General features: G+C 43.9%; 1 long non-coding RNA gene across 1 annotated transcript in view; it reads right to left on the reverse strand.

The window, feature by feature from the left end:
- The window catches only part of LOC149869566 (uncharacterized), a 102,473-nt gene that overhangs the window by 10,582 nt on the left and 70,210 nt on the right, over window positions 1-21,681 (reverse strand). Inside the window, exon 4 of the long non-coding RNA XR_016441111.1 lies at window positions 13,001-13,076. This is a non-coding gene — a long non-coding RNA (uncharacterized LOC149869566). The remainder of the gene's footprint in view (window positions 1-13,000; window positions 13,077-21,681) is intronic.

A 21,681-nucleotide genomic window follows, 5' to 3' on the forward strand; every position in this document is an offset into this window, starting at 1 on the left:
CTGTCTGAGCCATAGAAATATATAATAGTCAAAAGGTGGGAATTTTTTAAACTACAACTGACAATACATGAAAGTTTGAATAAATCATTTAAAAGCTTATTAGCTGGTCACACAACTGAAGTCACCGAGAACACAAAGTGTGTTCTACATATTGCGTCTTCCGCATTTTCAACTTTGGGAAAAAGCAGAGAGAGAGAGAAACTTAAAATCAGGTGGGATAAAATGAGAGGATCTCAGGAAAATTTCAAATGTTTTGAGTATTAAAGGGACTTTGAAGCCCAACAGACTTCTACACAGAAACTTGCAGTTTTTTTGAAAAGGTATGTGGTTTAAATTACTCTCGCCAAAAAAAGCAGCTGTCTGAGTGTACACCTGGTTATGAAAATGGATTGAGCTACATTGAAATTAGCCATACTTAAACCTCTACAAGTTTGTGTTCAGAATTTTACACCAACACAATTTATGTTGGTTAAAAGAAACTATTCTAGATCGAGGCATACAAGTTGTGTTTACAAAAAGATTTAAGTGATAAAGAATAGAAAATAGGTAGAGAATCTGGTGAGGGTGCTGTGTAGGCATGAGAGCGTGTCCCTTTGCCAATCTGTCCTTTTAAGCTAATGAATGTCGTCAAGTGATCTGGAATATTCATGATCATAAGTATATTTCCCTTGAAATGTGGAAGGAGAAAGTATTGAAATAGATCTAATTACCTTAAGGAAGAAATCAAGAATATCTGAGATCATACCAAGGAACAAGTTTTGTTCCAGGTTCTCTATTCAGAGATGTCATTTGATCTAAATGCAGAGCTTTCTGTTAATTGATGTGCTTTAATTCTTCACATGTTTTTGAACAGCAGTACACAACTTGCACTTCAGGAGTGCAGAGGCACAGCAAGGCAGCTTGGCCCCTGGGGAAGCGGCAAGGCACAGGGCAGCGGCAGCTCCTGGGCGCTGGGTGCTGGTGTTGTGGCCAGCTGGCAGTTATGAGAGCCATTATTCTTCCATCCCTCTCCTGCCCCCAAATCAGTGCTCATGGCTACTGCCCCAGTACCCTGCCTTAAATTACTCTATTGCAGGAATGGATTGAATCCTTTGTAACAGAATTACAGTGGTTACTTAACCTATCCATTTGCACAAGCAGTTAACAAACAAAGCCAGGCTGGGATACTATTCAGGGGGTCCAAAGGGTTCCTCTTTGATGCTCTACTTGCTTTATAAGTTGATTTTGGTTTCTTTTTTTCAAAAGTTATTTTGTTCTCTTATTGGACACCTCTTCGAACCTTTGGAAAGAGTTGCATATAAATCGAATAAATAACCTGTGAGGAATCTAGTTTCAGTTTGGCAACTGTTGATAATAGAGGTGGCCCAAACCGCACAACTCCACTTTTTGTGGAACTAGATGCAAGAGAATCTTTATATGTTGCCTGAAATAACAATAATAACATTTTAAATTTAAAAAGCTCTTTTAGAGACCTGCAACATACACTAAGAGAAAGTAAATGTTACTGTTCCTATTTCACCAATGACAAAAATATACAAGGAGGTGAAGTGACTTGGCTTAACTCACCTACAGTAGCATATCAGTGACAGAGGTGGAAACTGAACCCAAGTTCCTAATTTGCAGACCTATTCTATATCTCTTAGTTTATATTCTCTCAGTATGGCAATATTTTAAAATTATACTATGTGAATTATTTCTACAGTTGAAAATGTTTAATATTAACAGTATTTATTAATTATAAACTGTTTTTTATCTGCGTTTCATCCTACATAGGCCAAGTTGCTCACTGATGACTGAGATTCAGTGCAAACAGCTTGGCTAGGCAATAATTTTCTGTTGAAATATTTTTTCAGTGGAAAATAAGATTTAGAAATTAGAAATTAAGTAGTAGCAGTGGTTATTGGTGTTTGCTAATTAAATTAGAAAAAATCATCAAAAGTGTTGGCTACACACAGAACATTCCAGGTTTTCAGCTGGAAATTTTTCTGTTTGACAAAAATGTAGAAATTTTCCAAAGGGAAAAAGAAAAATTGGATCAACTGTAATGAACATTCAGCAGCACAATCCAGTATGCTAGGACAAATCAGGAAAACAGACTAATGGGACAAGATTAAAGTTCACAACTGCTTCTAAAGAAATGAGAAAAATAATTTTGGGGGGCTGCTTTGCTATCAAAGATGCCAAATGTTTTATAGCACTTGCCTCTTAACCAAAATGCTCTGCAACCTTCAGCATGAAACACTGCTTGAAGCGTAGGACTGATAACATGAAGGTATCAGGATGAAGATGAAATGTGTTGTGTGCTAAAGAACAGCAAGAATTGAATACATGCTGACTGGCAGAGAATGAGTGGCCGTTACATAATTCCAGCTTGCAATGCACTCAGGAACATTTAAGGGAAGAGAGGGAGTAAGGGGATAAAAAAACAACACATCTGTTTGTATTTTTTCTCACATTGCAATCCTTTTGTACTCATTCCTTCTCAGAGGTTGTGATTTCCATTCCAAACAGCTTTTATGGATTCATACACATTAGGGGGAAAAGTTTTATTCATCCAATAAAGTATATGAATGCATAGATATATAAACATGGAGAGTAATGTATAATGGTCTTCATAGCATAAAAGTAGGAAGAAATATGGAAAGGTAAGAAGAGAAATTATTGTAAATAGCTTTCATGAATAGGTCCCTTTCACTGCTGTTGCCTACAGCTAATAGCATCTGAGCAACCAAAGAGAACTGGAAGATTGTGATGATACTTAGTATTTCAGTAACACAGGTGCATCTACTTTTCCTGCTGACAAGATCCCTAAGAGAGATTCTGCATTACAGATGGTGAAAATACAAAGGCAAATCCTCAGTACAGCTATACGGAAGCATGGGGTAGGATACAAATTAACAGCAATTGAGAAGAAAACAGTGGAGAGAAAATGCTAACATGCTCAGAACTGCAGAGTGAAGTCATTATGCGGAGTAATAAATGGTATCATCCTGCTGAAAATGGAGAAGAAACATCCTATGCATTCCATACCCTAGACAAAAGTGCATTTCTGCCACTTGTATTAGGCCCAGTAGGTCTCCATGAGGAGTGGGTTCTGACCCAAAAGGAGCATTTTTAACCCAGCTTGTGTGTCACCCATCGAATCACTTGACAAATTCCAATCATGTATGCTTGTGAACCCAGTGAAGGCAACAGGACTGAATGCACCATTTGAAGACAATGGTGTAATAAGGAACAAGGGAATAACCCAATTTTCAGAACCTTTAATGCTGGTGATGAAGCACAAAACCGAGAGAACCCACCTTCAGATTTTCAGAGCCAAGGCTGAGTTGACAGAGCTGCAAACTAAGAAAAAAAACCCAAACACACACAGTTTTACGTAAACTGAACAGATTCAATATGGAAATCATTGAGAGGCAATACACGCAGAGCCTCACAACTCTCTTCAGAATAAATTGTGGCATCCGGCACTTTTAATGCTCCAGATAGGTATTGCCGCAGCTTGCCAATTTCAGAGTGGAACCACACTCTAAATATTCTGCAGACTGTAGTTAAGTGCTGTAGTATGTTAGACTTTCCAGTATTACATATTTCAATTGACTCTTTGTTCTCCTCTTTCAGGACAGGTTAATGAAGCTAAAGAGAAGGAGAGATGTCCGATTGAATTGCAACATATGGAAAAATCTAAGATTTCCGTGAACTCTGAGAGTATGCTAACACCCCTATTTTAGGGAGACTTGTCTTGATAGCTAGTTATTCTTTCATTTCACTTCTCATTTAAGGACCTCAAGGCACTTTGCAAACATTAATTAAACTTTACATTGCCTCCTTGACATAGGCATTATCCACATTTTAGAGAAAGAGAAACTATGGGCAGATGGAGGAAAAATGACTCATCCCAATTAGTTTCAGGGTCAGAATTTGGCTAAGTGTATTGATCCCCTGACTCGTCCTTCAGCTCATGAGGCCACGCTCTCCCCACTTCCATGGAAATGGGAGGGAGACGTAGAACAACTCAGTCCTGCTGCATTTCCAAGCTTCTATTTTGTCATTTCTCCCCATACAAATCAGAAAAAAGTTTCTTTGTAAGTTTAAACAATGTTTTGCAATTTCAAAAACCCACTGCGAGTGCTTTTTGAATCTAAGAATTTAAAGAGAGACAGGTGAAAAGTTTAAAAGCTGAAAAAATAATCATACAACATGGGTGCACGTATCTTGCTGATAATTACTGTTGTTGCTTTCTTTTTTTAAATTAAGCAAATGAAGATGTCAGAGCAGATATTATTAAAGTGGGCTATGTAATGTTTATAGACATACGATGACAATTCAGAGTACAGCTCTTATCTGAGACCATAGATTTCCTCTGCTAGGTACAGCTTTTGCCTATTATGCCTGTCCACTCCACTCCTAGGTGCAGCATTTACAAGAAAACCTGCTTGCTGAGTGCTTCAGACAGGAAGGCTCTTGTAAATGTCAAGAACGGCTCAGACAAAGGGTGTAGGCAGCCACAGTGGAGGAAGCTGTTCTGTCCATGTGCACACTGTTGTGTGAAAGACAAGCAATAAGTCATGTTTTTGGCACAGTGGGCTCCCTTTAACAATCAATCACTTCTGCATATGTAAAATAAATATAGGAGTTGTAAGGATTAGACCCACAAACATGATCTCAAAGAAAGAAAAAAACTGACCATAATTCACAACTAGGCACCTTAAAAATAACCCATCCCGGCAGCTGGAAAGAAAAAACAACCAAGGAAACAAATGTAAAGTCTATCAAAGGTCCCTGCAGTGGTTAACATGCTTATACATCTCTTCTAATTAGAAAGACCCTTTCCAAACCAAACTGTTCTTATTATCCCAGCTCCACTGTGGCTACCTAATCCTATGCTTTCCTCTTTACATCTACCTGCACAATCCCTCACCCACCACCATTGCTCCCACACCCCATAATATAGCAGTTATTTTAAGTTAGGCAGTAAATAATGCATGCCCATGCCTGTTGCCTAAATCCTCTTATGTTAGAAGTTATTTCCTGTCATAAAATCATAGAAATTAGAGTCAGAAAAGATCTATTTGATCAAGTAGACCAAAAACCCACACCAACGCATGACTGTTCCTTACAGTATACTTTCTAGTGCTTTGTCCAGTCTAGTTTTAAATGTTTCCCAGGATCTCTTTAAATGTCTTCACAATGGCATTTCTACTACTTTCCTATGACAGGTATTCCACAGGCTAACAGTTGTGCTTGACTAATGAGTCATGTTTGGTTCAAAGAATTATTCATATTAAAATTACATGGCTGTTGGTTTGTGCCTTTAACGCCTGATTGTACAGCATGTTTTCCGATGCCTTTATAAAGGGTGTCTAAGAAAAAAGAAGGAAGCATGCTTTGGTTGGAGTTGGGAGGAATGCACTGGTGTTAGACACCACAAGAACATGTGCAACGCACCCTTTTTCTAGGTAAGCAGTTCTTCAGGCACCGAGGTCAGGTGGGTGGTTCTTTTCACAGTAGCAGGAATGTATAATGTACTGGAAAGATTTGTGGTATGTGCATGCTATCAAGGACCAGAAAACCTGAAGATGGACTGGGAAAAAAGTGATGGGCTAGATAATGAATCATTTCATAGTTGTGGGAAGGAAATCTTGTGAGGAAAAGCAGGAACGTGCTCTCTGGGAGATTCCCAATACGTTTCTACCGCCAAAAATACCATGAGACTAGCCCTAGGTTAGTTACCTACCTTGTGCACTATGCCAGGCAAGCTCCCTTTTTTTAATGCAGGTGCCCCATTTCAATGCACCTCTACTGAAGGTTAGGTCCACTTTCATATGAACACCACAGAATTAAAAAGGGAAATCAACACAAGGAAAGTTAAACCAGTTTCATTCTCAGATAAAGAATCACTTTGGATTTCACTTGGAGTTTCCTGCCTTGTCAGAGCAAATGCAGATTCAGCCTGAGAACCAAACTGGGACAACCCAAACCTGCATACTATGCTATGACCAATGCTAATTAGCTCTTAGCCACATGGGGCCTTTTGCACAACAGTCTCACTCCAGTCAGACATCATAAGCATTGGGTGGCAAATGAAACCTGCCCAGTGTTGTCCACAGAGGGGTATCCCATCTTCACAGGGAAACAAGCAAATACCAACCCAAGCGGAAAAATGGGTACTCAGCACTACACAGATGAAGATGGAAAAAGTAGCAACTGTTCTGCAGAAATCCCATGCAAAAGCTAGACAGATGCTAGTTCATCCTACGGATCACCTGAAAGAACGTGGAATGAATTACTCACACCAGCAACAAATTCCTCTTCCCCCCCACCTCGCCCGCACCTCCTCTCTGTCCCCCATCCCTCCCTCTTCCTGTCCCATCCCTTTCTCCCTCTCCTGCACACAAACACCATCTCCCTCCAGCCCCTTCCGTCCATGGACACCAAGCTCTGCTTGACATTCACTTCACTAAGGATAGTTAAAGTAAGATTAAATGGTAGGATTTCACAGAAAGGGAAAAACTGGAGGTCACATATCTGCATCCTAGGGACATTTATAAAGGATGAGTGAGCATTCATCATCACCTCCTCTACTCTTTTGTCCCTCCCCCACCTCCCGTCAGCTCAGTGCCAAGCCAAACAACAAAGCCTGTATAAAACAACTTAGCAAGCCTTTAAAATGTTACACTGCTAATTTAAATCCTGTGAAACTGCTTACGCGCATGCAAAGAAAATGTCAAGTTAGTCAGAAGGGGCAGACTTCTACATAAAGTATCACTGTATTGTGAGAAACTGGGCAGAAAACGAGGAGGGGAAAAAGAATCTTAACTTTTTTTAGCTTGCAGAAGGATTCTTGTATAGGAGCTGCTTAAGAGAGAAATGTTCTGCTGGCTACTTTTCTCCTCTAGCAGCATCCATGTAATTTTTTCAATACCACAGTTGATGCCCTGTTTCTCCTACAAAAATCAGCTGTGGTTGCTCCACATGAAGAAAAGAGACAACAAATTTAAAAATGCAGCAAGATATTTCAGAGACATGGTTCTTGACTTAATTTCACCCTGCCTACCTGACATATGGGACTAGCAAAAGGGAGCCAAAGGCTGCTTATGCATCACACAGCATAGAAGGCAGTGTCAAAAAGACGTGAACAACAGAACAGACAGAAGACACAGGGTAGTGAGGTGGCAAGAAGGGTGATAGCAGCTGTTAGGTTAAAATTTAGAGTAACTTTATGTCATGGATAATAGGAGGTGACGGGTGCAAAGTGAATAAAGATGGGGTAAAAAAAAAACTATAAATCAAATTATACCTATGTAACAGAGAAATTTAGCCCCTATGTGTTGCAGATTTAATTATCAGATTTTCAGAATAATTTACTTCTCTTTAGGCACCTCAGTGGAAGCTGCTGGATGCCGAGCATTTTTGAAAACCTGGCCCTTATTTACATTGCTAAGTTTTCTTGTAAAAAAAAAAAAAGCCCCTAAGTATGCAGAGTACTGTTCTGCCCCTAAAGATATGCAGGGAGAGTTCAGAACAGCTGAAATGAAAGCAACAGTACCTAGGAAAGAGCATAGCCAGCACAGGTATCCAAAACTGTATTCAGGCAGCCAAAAAAGGCAGGAGGGGAAGCCAGGAAGGGACCGAACTTAGACCACTACCTCTAAGCTCTGCACTAGTGTTAGCAGCATCAGTTTTTTCTTACTGAACCTTCGTACTCATTTTTGAAAGAATTCTCTCCTATAGGTTACGTGGCACATACAATCTCTCACAGACAGATGCCCTTTGCCTCATGAGGTCCGCTGCCACTTAAAAGTCACTCCAACGTAATGCATCACAGTGACAGTTAAGAAGAGGGTGAGTGAACTGCAAATCACATTGCCACAACACAAGGCAGTTTCTCTCTACCCCATAATAATTCTGTCCAACGTGTGGTTGAGTAATGAATGGAATAAGGATGACACTCCATGGTAAGAGCAAATAATGGAGCTCCGCCACTGAAGAGAAATGGAACCTAGCAGGTCTTGCCTACACTTTATCCACTGAGCAATTTAAAGCAGACAATTCAGCCCTTTATGCTTATGGATTTTCTTTCTAGACATATTTCTCCATTCTTTTCAGTTTATTCAGCTTTGTCTATGGTCAGTGCAAATAAAACTGATAGATTAAAAAAATTACAGGGATAATTTTTTTTTTAAATCCAACCACTCAAGGATGCCTTCAGAATTGCCAACCATGCCCTGACTGGCAGCTGCTCAAAAACACAATTTCTTGAATACAAAACACTAAGTAACACTATATTTCTTCATTCAGGTCCCACCACAGTTCCATTTCAGCACAGCAAAACCTCATTAATTCACACTTTGCTTATCCCCACACCTTATAATTCACAAGTAAAAACAACAGTCAGCAAAGATTTAACAACAATGTGCTTTACTGGGTCTCTTGTTGCTGAGATTTCATTATTTGTATAAAATATGCTACTGTTCATTCACCAGTACAGTATGATTTTCAACATCACCAAAAAATATCTCAAACAAGAGACTGGATCAAGCTAGAAAAGTCTGGGTTCAGGGTGTAGACTTGGGAGATGCCAAAGTGGGGCAGGACAAGGAATGATTTGGCTTCGGGGATTTTAGATCTTCATATGTCTATAAGAGAAACTAAAATATAATTGATCTTACCACATTGTTCCCTGTCACCTTTACTTCTGTAGGCCGAGTGCTTGTACTCTATAGTAAGCCCACAAAGATGTGCAGGAACCTTGTACATGTTGTGTTGCAGTATCTCCCAACTCATCAGCCAAAGGAAAAGGCTGCTGTGCTCTCATTTGCCTGTGAGGCCCAGAGAAGCAACATCAAAATGCATCAAATTAATTATTTTTGTTTAGGCTAGTGAGTGTTGGGATTAAGTCCCTCTGATAAACTCTAATATAATAAAAGCCTTAGTCTGTCTGTCTGTCCGTAACACTTTATTCGCACTCTGATGGGTTGTCTCAGCAGCTCGCAATGCTGACTGAAACAACCAAACAGAGCATTCCAGACAGGAGGCGGCAGCAGCGGCACGGCGAAGCACCGCTATGATGGTGGGGGTGAAGGGACACAGCAGGGGTGGGGCGAGGGCAGCGCTGCTGGCCTCACCCCCTCTCCCCCTGGCTCTGCTCCCTGGAGGCAGCAGAGCCACAGGGTGCTGGCTGGGGGGGATGAAGGGGATGGTGAGGCAAGCTTCTCCCCCACCCGCCACCCCATTTCTGGGAGGTGGTGGCAGCACAGAGTGGTGGGTGGTAGCTCTCCATCCCCACCTGCCCTATCCCCCCCATCATTCCTGATGGGCAGTTGGCTAGTAATGGAATCTGCTCCACTGAGGGACACAATATTCCCCACATTGTCTAAAAAAGTCCTGCAAACTATTTTGGGGGGCTGCAGCTGTCATTTCGTTCTCTATTTGTACAGTACCTAGCACAGCAGACTCTTGGGTCTCTTTGGTGGTCCAGGGTGCTGCCACAACACACCCCCAGAAAGCAACACCCCTCTCTCTACAGATAGTATTACGCAGAGTGCCTTTCCAATGCACACTCTTGATATATCTAACCAGCACAAGGCTGTGCCATGTTGATATGCTCCACACCCTCCTTCAGCACACTAGCAATTGGACTGGAAGCAGTGTAGCTGAGTGAGCATAGCACCGCATGGCTACGCTTTACTGGGTGGGTACACAAGCACAGCGGGTGTGGCATGTCTTAGTATCATGCGTCCTGTCTCAGCTGGGTTCCACATCGTACTGTGGAGACATGCCCTTGGTTTGGATGCTGCCAGCTTTTCAAACCACACCCACCAGCGGTGGGAGAGAAGCTCGTTAGAATACTGGTTAAGTATGCATTCTTTTCTTTGCCTCTTCAAGTGTGTTAGGCAAGCACATCAAAAGATTTTGGTACATCAAAAAAATCAAATGAACAAAAAAGAAAATGGGTGAAAAACACAGAAAGAAGTGGGATGAAAAAATCTGTCATTCAAACAGCAATAATGATTCACCATGCAGTAGCAGAATTAATTTTCCTTTTTTGTCCAGATTGCCATGTTCAGTCCTGTATCCTTCTGCTTATTTCCAGTAAGGAGGTAGCAATCTTCTGGCTTCTTACTTACATCAGAAATTATGGCCATTCTCTATTTTCCAGTTTCAGGAAAACACTACAAAAGTCTCTAAAGTCAGTAGTATGTATACCCAATGTAAAGGCATTCCAGTTTTTACAAAGATACAATTGAGAACTTATATTAGTGATACTACACTATCAGCAGAACTGCTGAGCTGATTGAAATAAGATCTTTGTTCCAGAGCCATCCTACCTTGGTCACATGCATGTGCGCGCACGCGTGCACACACACACACACACACACACACACACGAGTTTGGCAAGGTTCTCACCTGGAACTGACCCTTTCTCCCAAATTACTGGGAGAAATCAAGAGTCAGATGCTAGCCCTATCTTTAAAAAAACAAACAAACAAACCACTTTGACTTTGCAGTGCTCTTGCAAGCCTGTAAAGTTTAAGATGTAGAAATAAAGGGCCCCTGGCACATATTACAATCATAGCATGGTTAAAAGGTTAACCGTGCCATAAATAGCAGCATGCCATATGATCAGCCAATTTATGGTGCCATAATATGGAAAATTAGATACAAAGATTCAACAAAGTCAACTGATTGTCAGCACTGGAACTTGTGCAACCCTGGGCCTGGAACCCCTCCAGGACAGCCTTGGTCCAATGCCAACAATGGGCTGCATGGCAGGTGGGTTGCAAGATTCCCAGTGGGGAGAGGCAAGGGGTTAAGGGGCATCCTGTATAAGTGCATCCTGCATAAGGTCACGGCTCCCTTGTGGAGGCAACATAGACAAAAAATGCCAGCAGTGATGTTACATGCCTTCTCAGAGTCATCCAACAGTGCTCTGTTCCACTCAGCAGCAACATCTCTGAATTCCACCAGCTGCACACAGGCCAGAAAGCACCTGAGGCAGTAACTCAGCTAGTATCAGCTCTTCCCAGTTCTCTCATTACAAACACTAATTAATTAAGCCTTGCAACATACTTGTGAGGCCCATAAACAACATAACCACATTTTTCATATGAGAAAGTGAGAAGCAACAGGCCATATCTTGATCCCAGTGAGGACACTGACTCCAGTGGGATTAATCTTCAAAACACCAGGTGTCTATACACATGCCCCATGCTGGGGGTGGGGGAGCATGGGGTGTGTTAATTAGAGAGGCTTCCAGGCAGCCACTTTACTCAAAATGCCACAGTGTCACACATATTAAGCATCCCCGCACTTCAAAATGGCCAAGGGGGCTCTAACTAAAGCTTATTCAACAAGTTTTAGTTAAAATGCCCCTGCAGCCATTTTGAAACACAGGGCACTTACTATACGTGATGGTTAGGCATAGAATCATAGAATCATAGAAGTCAGGTCGGAAGGGACCTTGTAGATCTTCAAGTTCGACCCCCGCCTGGGCAGGAGAAAAACTGGACTCAAATGAGTCCAGCCAGGTAGTCATCAAGCCTCTTCTTAAAGATCCCCAGATAGGAGCCAGCACCACTTGCCTTGGAAGTTGGTTCCAGATCCTAGCCACCCTGACTGTGAAGTAGTTCTTGCGGATGTCTAATCTAAACCTACTCTCTAATAACTTGTGTCCATTGTTCCTTGTCATGCCGGGGGGCACTAGGGGAAACAGTGTCTCCCCTAAACCCTTCTGGTCCCCCCTAGTGAGTTTATAGATGGTCACCAGGTCCCCCCTCAGCCTTCTCTTGTGAAGGCTGAACAGGTTTAGGTCCCACAGTCTTTCACTGTAGGGTCTGCCCTGTAGTCCCCAGATCATGCAGGTGGCCCTCCTCTGGACCCTCCCCATGTTGTCCACATCCCTCCTGAAATGGGGCATACAGAACTGGACACAGTACTCCAGCTGTGGCCTGACCATTGTCACGTAGAGGGGGAGGATCACCTCCCTGGCTCTACTTGACATGCACCTGTGGATGCACGACAAGGTCCGGTTAGTCCTGCCAACCGTGACCTCGCATTGTCGGCCCACGTTCATCTTGGAGTCAGTAATGACTCCAAGATCCCTATCTGCCTCCGTGCTCTCAAGAAGGGAGTTTCCCATCCTATAAGTGTGCTGCTGGTTACTACTGCCTAAGTGCAGCACCCTGCGCTTGTCAGCACTGAAACGCATCCTGTTTATGTCAGCCCACTCCTGTAACCTATCCAGGTCTTGTTGCAGTCTTTCCCTCCCTACTAGCATGCTCACCTCACCCCAAATTTTGGTATCATCAGTGAATTTAAACAGGTTGCAATTCACCACATCATCCAAATCACTGATGAAGAAATTGAACAGCGCAGGCCCCAGGACCGAGCCCTGGGGGACTCCGCTGCCTACCTCCCCTCCGGTCGAATATGACCCGTCCACCACCACACTCTGAGTATGACCCTTGAGCCAATCTGCAATCCATCTGACTGTGTAGGCATCAATGCCACAGTCACCTAGTTTTTTAATGAGGATGGGGTGGGAGATGGTGTCAAAGGCCTTGCTGAAGTCTAGAAAAACTACGTCCACAACAACACCTGCATCCATTGCCTTTGTGACCTGATCATAAAAGGCAATCAGGTTGGTCTGACATGACCTGCCCCTAATGAAACTGTGCTGGTTGCCCTTGAGCATCATCCCTGAAGCCGGCCCACCACAAATGTGCTCCTTGAGGACCTTCTCAAAGAGTTTCCCAAGGATAGAGGTAAGACTGATGGGCCTATAGTTGCCCGGGTCCTCTCTCTTCCCTTTTTTGAAGATGGGGACCACGTTAGCTATCTTCCAGTCATCCGGCACCTGGCCCGAGCACCGCAAGCACTTGTAAAGCCATGCCAAGCGCCCTGCAATAACCCCTGCTAGCTCCCTCAACACCCTGGGGTGGAGAGCATCTGGACCCGCTGACTTGAACACATCCAGCCCCTCCAGAAGCTCTCTAACCTGGTCCTCCCCAACCTGAGGTCTGGAGGCATTCCCCTCGAGTCCATCTGGCATCACAGCAGGGAAGTCCCAGTCCCTGCACAAGAAAACAGACATGAAGAATTGGTTAAAGGGTTCCGCATGCTGGAGTGCTTTAATTAGATTAATCAAGTGTGCTCCAATGCATTCTAATTAGAATGCATTGGAGTATGTGTATAGGCCCCTGTCAGTTTCAAACAAAGGAATCCAGACTCCTTTGTTCTCCTGCTCTAGTCTCTTGACCACCCTTGCTACTAGGGACTGGTCAGGATTTGAGCAAGCAAAGAAGTAGCCAGAAGTTTACAATTTGCTGTAAGCAGATGGAGTTGCACCACCCTTAGTTAAGATTGCTGGTTAAGAAGTCTAATATGAAGCCTCTCAGCTTTAGTTCCAAACCTCAGCTCTCCCATCCAGTCATACAGGTCCCATTGCCCAGTGTGAGCATTCATGACAGGTGGGTGTTAGCCATTTTTCTAAGGAGGTAAAGAAAGAACCCATCTCCCATTTGCAGCTTCATTCATAATTGGCTTAACATTTGCAGCCTTTGTGAACCCCATCTTCAGAGGAAAGCAGCAGAATGCTCATATTTCACTCCTTCAGTACTCCACTCCAGTGTTCCAACAGAGCTGGACTTTATGTTATATGGTGGATGGATTCCCTCCTTATCACAGGGACCTCCATTCCATACTTAGCAGAAAAGTGACTACACAGCACTTGACCTCCACGAAAGGACTGATGTACCTGGAACAAGTATGCACCCTCTGAACACCCTTTGTGACACGCAGAACAAAACCAAAGCGCAGAACACTTACTCAAAACTACCATTTGCCTTTAGCACAAGGAATGGAACTGCACTAACTTAGGCCACATCCAGATGAGTGTGGATGTTTGGCTCCCCAGGGACAATTAGCCGTGGCACACCTTGTATCACCTCTAGGTGTCCCTGGAGAACACCTGTGCAATGCATGCTCTGACGCATGACAGATTACCCTGGGTGGAGTTGGGGAGGCTGAAGCCAAGACTGGACTAGCCACAGCAGCCTTACCTGGGGTCCTGGGGACCTCCCAGAGCTGCAACAATGGCAATCCTGCCACTTGGAGCTTGGCCAGCAGCCACAGCCTGGCTCCAGCTGCTCCAGCTCCAGTTTTGAGTGGCGCATGCTGCTCCCATGTGTGCCACTCCACTTATTTTTTGCATGTTTTTTTTTTTTTTTTAACTCCTGGATATCCAGGGGCCAACCTCTCCCCCCGTGCTACTCCCTTGCAGCAAGGAGAACAGCTAAACAATGCAGTATATGGTGCTGCAGATGAGACTGCGCTACATACTTTCATGGAGGTGCTTATCTGGATGTGGCCTTAGATGTGATGGTATCAGCCATGGCAGCAGCACTGAGGATTTCCCTTCAACTCCAGTTTCTAGAGAGATACACCCAGGCTCTTTTGGAGCACAGCTGGATAGAATGACAAAATGAATGTAGACAAAAGTACTGCTCTAGTGATCATTTTGCAGCATCCCCCTCTAGGATCTTTTCTTTCTCATATTCTTTTATTACAGAACAAATTAACTGAAACAACTGTATGAACCCTTCGCCCTGCTGTGAATATTAAAGAATCCTGTGGAATAGAAAACAGAGAGAGCTGTACTGGAAAAATGTTTCATTAACGAAAATTAAAGGCCTCTGGAAATCTGGTACCGTCTTGCATAAGTGTGCTTCGTTGGAGTTATCAAAGCCTATTTTTATCTATGGATTCTTTGGGTCACTCTCATGATGTATTTGTACAGCACCTAACACAATAAGACTTTGATCTCAGCTGGATGTTTTAAATTCTGCTGCAATATAAGTTAATAAAAACAAACTAACAACCACCATCTGCTTTGCATCATTGTAATGGTATTAAAATATTCCAAAAAAAAACAGAGAAGAAAGTCTCAGAGTAGTTACATAATCAGGTGCCTGGATGTTTCAAGAAAAGCAAATGGAGTTAAATTATTCAATATACTGAATGTCTACATTACTCATGTAAGTTACTAAAATCTAAATATGCCTCATCTAGGTTCTGTCCAGGTCTACCATTAGCTATCCAGCTCTTGCTCTTATTTCTTCCTACTCTCTCACCTGCCATCTCTGTTCTCCCTTTCCTTCCCTTTGAAGAATAGTCTGGTGATTAGGAAGCCAGCCAGAGACTTAGTAGACTGGGATTCCCTTCTGGGTCACAACCCTCCTATGTTACTTAGGCAAGTCATGTAACCACTCCGCTCCTCCGTTCCCCCTTTGGAAAATGGGATAGCAGCATTTTCCTTCCTTACAGCAGTGCCATGAAGATAATTCCACTAACATCTGTGAGTTGCTCACATACTATGGCATAAGGGCCATTTACGTATTTCTGCAATACTTATATTAATGTCAGGTTGTTCGCTATAGTTGCAGTTCTGGTTGCTTAGAGCTTATTGGAATTTCAGGGCCTTAAAATGTCCTGGTGCAGGGGCCCTGCCTTTCTGTGTTTACATTGTATTGAACAAGTGGCTGGAACTAAGTGAATAACATTGTTGATTGCATTTCTCCCTTTTAGCTGTAGACAAGGGAAGAGTTGGTGGGGTGCTCTGGTGCAATTACATCCTCCCTTTGATTCCTACTCAACGTTAGCTTTGAAACCAACTCCTAGGAGGGGAAGTGGCATTTCTATTCAGGCAGTGCTGAAGGAATCAACTGACTATCATGGCTCATTATAATCTACCTGATTCCTGCTCATCTTGGGTGCTAATTGCCCTCTCTCTTTTTTAATGGTCTTCATATTCCATTAATCAAGTTAAACTTTCTTGTGCAATGTCTCTTAGATGTTCCTGGTAATATCGCTATTCCATTTCATAGCCCGGCAGTCTGTTTTCAGTCCTAGCTAAAAAAATTATTTCTGGTGTAGAAATGATTGACAGTGAAGCGTTGGATGTATTATCAAGATGCTCCAAAGCTAGATTTTGTTTTTTTCACTCTGATTAAGAGATGTACATTTAACTATAATGACTACAGGACTTATAAAACAGTATCTAAGTACTTGGAGGAGAAGATGATTAGGAACAGTCAGCATGGATTCACCAAGGGCAAGACATGCATGACCAAACTGATTGCCTTCCATGATGTGATAACTGGCTCTGTGGATATGGGGAAAACTGTGGATCTAATATAGCAAGGCTTTTGATATTATGTCTCACAGCATTCTTGCAAGCAAGCTGAGGAAGTATGGGTTGAATGAATGGACTGTAAGGCAGATAAAAAGCTGGCTGGATTGTCAGGCTCAACAGGTGATCAATGGCTCAATGTCTAGATGGCACTGGTATAAAGTAGAGTTCCCCAGAGGTCACTCCTAGAGCCAGTTTTGTTCAATAGCTTCATTAATAACCTGGAAAATGAGATGGAGTGCACTCTCAGCAAGTTTGCAAATGACACCAAGCTGGGGTGACTGGTAAATATGCTGGAGGGTAGGATTCAGGGTGACTTAGACAAATTACTGAATTGGGCCAAAAGAAATCTCATGAGGTTCAACAGAGGTGGACAAGTGCAAAGTCCTGGACTTAGGACAGAAGAATCTCATGCACTGAGACAGGCTTGGGACCAACTGGCTAAACAGCAGCTCTGCAAAAAAAGCCTTGGGGGCTACAGTGGACAATAAGCTGGATATAAGTCAACAGTGTGCCCTTGTTGTCAAGAAGGCTAACAGCTGCATTGGGCTGCACCAGTAGGGGCATTGCAGCAGATCAAGGGAAGTAATTATTTCCCTCTATTCTTCATTGATGAGGCCACACTTGGAGTACTGCAACCAGGTTTGGGCCCCCTGCTGCAGAATAGATGTGGACAAGTTGGAGAGAGTCCAGAGGAGGGCAACAAAAATATTTAGGGAGCTGGGGCACATGACTTCTGAGGAGAGGCAAAGGAATCTGGGCTTGTTTAATCTAGAGAAGAGAAGACGGGGGGAGGGGGTGTTAACAGCATCCTTTAACTACTTGAAGGGTGGTGTGTTCATCTGTGCCAGATCAGCCAGTCCCAATCTCAGGATCTGGTGACCCAAGCTTGGGCCTTCGCAATTTTCAGCACTATTGTCCATCAGGACCTTTCTCCTAAGGGAATCTGGTCTTAGGAAAATAAGGGAGGTTATTCGTGAGGTCTGGACCCCCTTAGACACACTTCATACAGACATTTCTTCAGGCTCCTCCTCCCCCACACCCCATCCAAACAACAACCTCTAGTGTGCTGTTAATGGCCTAGACTTTTATCCGGCAAGGTCAGTCCTGCAGCACTAATCTAGTTGACCTCTTTCCTGAGAGAGAAATGGTTAGTTATCACTGAATGGCTCCTGGGCTACTAAGCAGTAGACAAGGTTACTTCTTGGCCTGACTCCATGAACAAAAGATGAACAGAAACTTTAATCTCACCCACAGGCTATTACAGTCTTTAGATCATAGTCTATCTCCTTGGGCCTGCATACTCAGATTGGACCATCAATTAGATTGGACCATTTAGAAAGAAAAGGATAGTCAGCCCTAACCCTAACCCTAACCCATTCCAACACTTTTTTTCTTCTGATGCTGACACATACTGGGCAGTCTCAGATCACAGACTGTTAATAATATTAAAATAAACAATTTTTTTTATATGCAAAGGATGAACCCTAGAGCAAGTACAAGTGCAAATTCACACAAGGAGCTCTGCTTCTGCCTAAGCAAGGGAATTGCAATTTGAGCTCTGTCTTGCTCTCACTTATATCAGCAGTAGTTTTGCCACTAATTGTAATCAGAACAGAATTTCCTTGTAAGGGTAAATTTGCAAAAGAGCCCTTAATGATGTAGGAACCAAGTCTTAGTTGTAGAAGTTCCTTAGGACGTACAATGGGCTTTCAATGCAAAAAAAAGTTCAAAGATATTAAGTGATTTTTGAAAATGGGGCTTAGCTCCTAAGCCTGTAGAGGTACAGAGCAGTTGAGAATACACTTGTATTAAATGCAGGTGCCAGCTATGACAGTTGGGAACTGTTACAACCCCAAATAGTGAAATTTCCAACATAGTTTCAAGCAAATCCTTTCAGTTCACAGACTTCTAATAGTCTGATATAATAAAGGGCTTAGTCCATCTGTCTGTCGGTCAGTAACACTCTTGGAGCACTCTGATTGGTTACTGAAACAAGCAATCAGAGTGCTCCAAGAGCATTACAGACAGGAGGCAGTGGAAGTGGCATGCCACCATGATGGTGGGGACAGAGCAGGGGGGTGAGGCCAGCCCCCCCAGCCCTGCTCCCTGGGGGCAGAAGAGCACTGCCATGATGGTGGAAACAAAAGGGACAGAGTGGGGAGATGAGTCCAGTGCCACTGACCTCACCACACCCCGCCCTGGGTCCTTGGAGGCAGCAGCAGTGTGGGGTGCTAGCAGAGGGGGGACAGAGGGAATGGTGGGGCATGCTTTCCTTCCCTGGGAGGTGATGGTGGCGGGGGGGGTAGGGTTAGAGTTAGCAAGCATTCCCCCCTCTGTTCCCGCCCATCCCCTTCCCCCCCACCCCCATCATTCTTGATGGGCAATTCGCTAGTTACAATATATTCACTTCTCAGCCTTACAAGATTCATACTTATCCTAAACACCAAAGTGATTTTGTTGTTGCCATTGGGGGAAATAAAAGAGTAGATACATTTGAGATAAATGCTTTAAACTCTTTCTGATCTGCTATGAATAGTCATGCTTTTCAGAAAAGCAGACTTTAACAGACTCTGGGAACTGGTGGGCAGGAACCCATGACGGGAAATTCTGAAGGGAAAAGGAGTCCAGGAGAGCTGGCTGTATTTTAAAGACGTCCTCTTAAGGGTGCGGGAGCAAGTGATCCTAATAAGATGGAAGAATGGGAAGTGCAACAGGAGATCAGGCATCAATCTCTTCAAAGAGTTGAAACTAAAAAAGGAATTCTATAAAAATGCAAACATCATTATAGTACAAAGGAAGAGTATAAGAGGACATAATATTAGAGAAGGATATAAGAATATCACATGGGCACGCAGGGAGAAATTTAGGATGGCCAAGACATGATTTGAGATGCAGCTGGCAAGCAACATAAAAGGCAATAAAAAGGGTTGCTACAAGTATGTAAAAGTAAGAGGAAAAGTAAGTATGTAAAAGTAAGAGGAAAATCAGAAAACTCTTAAGTCCCTTACCAAATGTGAAAGGCAATCTAGTTACAGATGATGCAGAGAAAGTTGAAGTATGAAATGGTATTCAAACTTCACAAATGAGGGCAGCTACCAAATGGCGAGTACAGTTGGCAGCAAAGATAGGGAAGGAGACAAAAAGCCTAGACAGAAGAATATGTTAGAGATTACTTAGAGAACTTAGATGCTTTCAGTCAGCAGGGACAGATGGAATGGATCCTAGGGTGCTGAAGGAATTGTCTGAGGTAGTTTCAGAGCCCTCAGAATGGAGGTCAGGTGAGGTCCTGAATGATTGGAAAAGGGTAAATCTAGTCCCCTTGTTTAAAAAACAGAAAAAGGAAGATCCAGGGGGCTACAGACCTGACCTGGATACCTGGAAACATCATCGAGTAGGTCCTCAAGGAATCTCTTGTGAAGCACAAAGTGATTGGTAACAGCTAGCATGGATTTATAAAGAGCTAGTCACATCTGACCAACCTTCAATGATAAGGTGAAAGACTGCGGATTAGTAGGCAATGAATGTGTTATACCTTGACTTTGGCAAGGTTTTTGATACTGTCTCTCAACATTCGCATTAATAAGCTAAGGAAATACAGACTGATGAAAATACCTTAATGTAACTGGTTGGATCATCATACTCAACAAGTAGTCATCAATGACTCAATATCTAGTTTCATAGATTCATAGATGTTTGGGTCATCAGGGACCTCAGCAGATCATTGAGTCCAACCCCATGCCTTGGGCCGGAAAGAGCATGGGAATCAGACAACCCCAGCCAGATGCATGTCTAGCTTCCTCTTAAAGACCCCCAAGGTAGGTGAGACCACCACTTCCCTTGGAAGCCCATTCCAGATTCTGGCAACCCTCAGCAAAAAAGAAGTTTTTTCCCTGATGTCTGAAGATGAGCCAGGTTGAAGTTAAACCTACTATCTTCTGATTTATAGCCAGACACATTATCCCTTGCAGCACAGATCCATGTCTGTGGGAGGAGGTATCAAGAGGGTTCTGCCCTGGATCTGGTATTGTTTAATCAGAGGTCAGGGATGCTCGGTGCTGCTACTGGGGGCCCCACATTGGCTGTGTTGCCATTGCAAGGCACCCCTACCCACCCAGCAGCAATGGGGGGCAAAACTGTATGCTGCTTCTGCCACTTTCAAGTGAACAGAGGGCACCTTGCTATGGTGGCACAGCCTGCAGGGCGTTCCTGGCAGCAGCAATGAGCCTCCCCACCCTCTAACAATGGGTCCCACCCGCTTGGGTTGCAGACGCTCTGTGGGGAGGGTAGCAGGGTGGGGAGCCCTGAGCCCACAGTGGGAAGCCTACCTCCTCCCCTCCTATGGACTCTGCTCTGGCTGTGCCACCCTGGGTGGGGGTGAGAACTAGATTTTATGCTGTACTCTGGCTCCAGCAACCAGTGCCTCCTGTGGGCAGCAGCCAGGACTTGGGTGCTGCTGGGAGTGACAAGGGGCTGCAGGCCCTGGTCCTGGCCCTCATCCCATAGCCCTGGCAGCTGGAAGCCCCCTCTGGCAGGAATGACAGGGGCAGGGGGCTGCAGGTTGCAAGTGAGGGGTGCCAACAGAGCTAGGGGGGTGAAAGTGAGGGGCACCTGGAGGGTAGGGGGATGCTGGTTCACAGTGAGTACACCAGCAGAGCCAGGGGGCTGTGGACTGAGGACTGAATGACACCAACAAAGCCAGGAGGCTGTGGGTGGAGAATGAGGGGCACCAGCAGGGCCATGGGGGCTGTGGGTCAGAAGTGAGGGGCACCAGAAGGGCTAGAGAGCTGTGGGTTAGGAGTGATGGGCACCTGGGAGGGGGGGAGAGGTTACAGCTTGGGAGTGGGGAGCCATCCTGAGGAAATGGGATTATACTGTGGTAACGGGGTCCTAAATGGGGTCATGTTTGATGGCTAGAAAATGATATTCTGAGGTTTGCTTTGAGGAATTGACTTGTAGGTATAGTAGATATTGCATTAGAACAATGGTCCAGGGGAATGGCAAGGTTAATTGGTTTCTAAAAGCCTGTTTGTAACAGTTTCCTTCAAGGCATACTGTCTATGGAGCAGGCATAAACAGGTGGCTGTGAAATTTGCACAGTGTACCCATAACAGAGATAAGGGACCTAGAAGCATTGGCAACAGGTCACAATGCCCAACTGCGGAGCCCTTGGGATTTCTAGTTTTAGTGAACAGACTAAATTAGGAGGCTGGGGCATGCCCAAATTAAGACACTGGTAAATGACCAAATTAAGATGTGTGCATGTGATGGGTTTGTTGGAACAAAGGAATATGCTGACAGAATGTGTACAGTACGATGACCACAGGGAAACCAATCAACAGTACCCAGAGATGAAGAGGCATCAAAGAAGGGGGAAAAAATACAAAAGGAGGGATTTCAGAGCAGCAAAGGGTCCCTGAAGAGGGAACCCAAGGCCACCATGGACAAAGGGTGCACCACCAACCCATCTCACCCAGCTCACTGACTTT

This window comes from Crocodylus siamensis, chromosome 3 (assembly GCF_052110815.1).
Source record: "Crocodylus siamensis isolate JL-2025a chromosome 3, ASM5211081v1, whole genome shotgun sequence".
Classification (NCBI taxonomy): domain Eukaryota; kingdom Metazoa; phylum Chordata; order Crocodylia; family Crocodylidae; genus Crocodylus; species Crocodylus siamensis.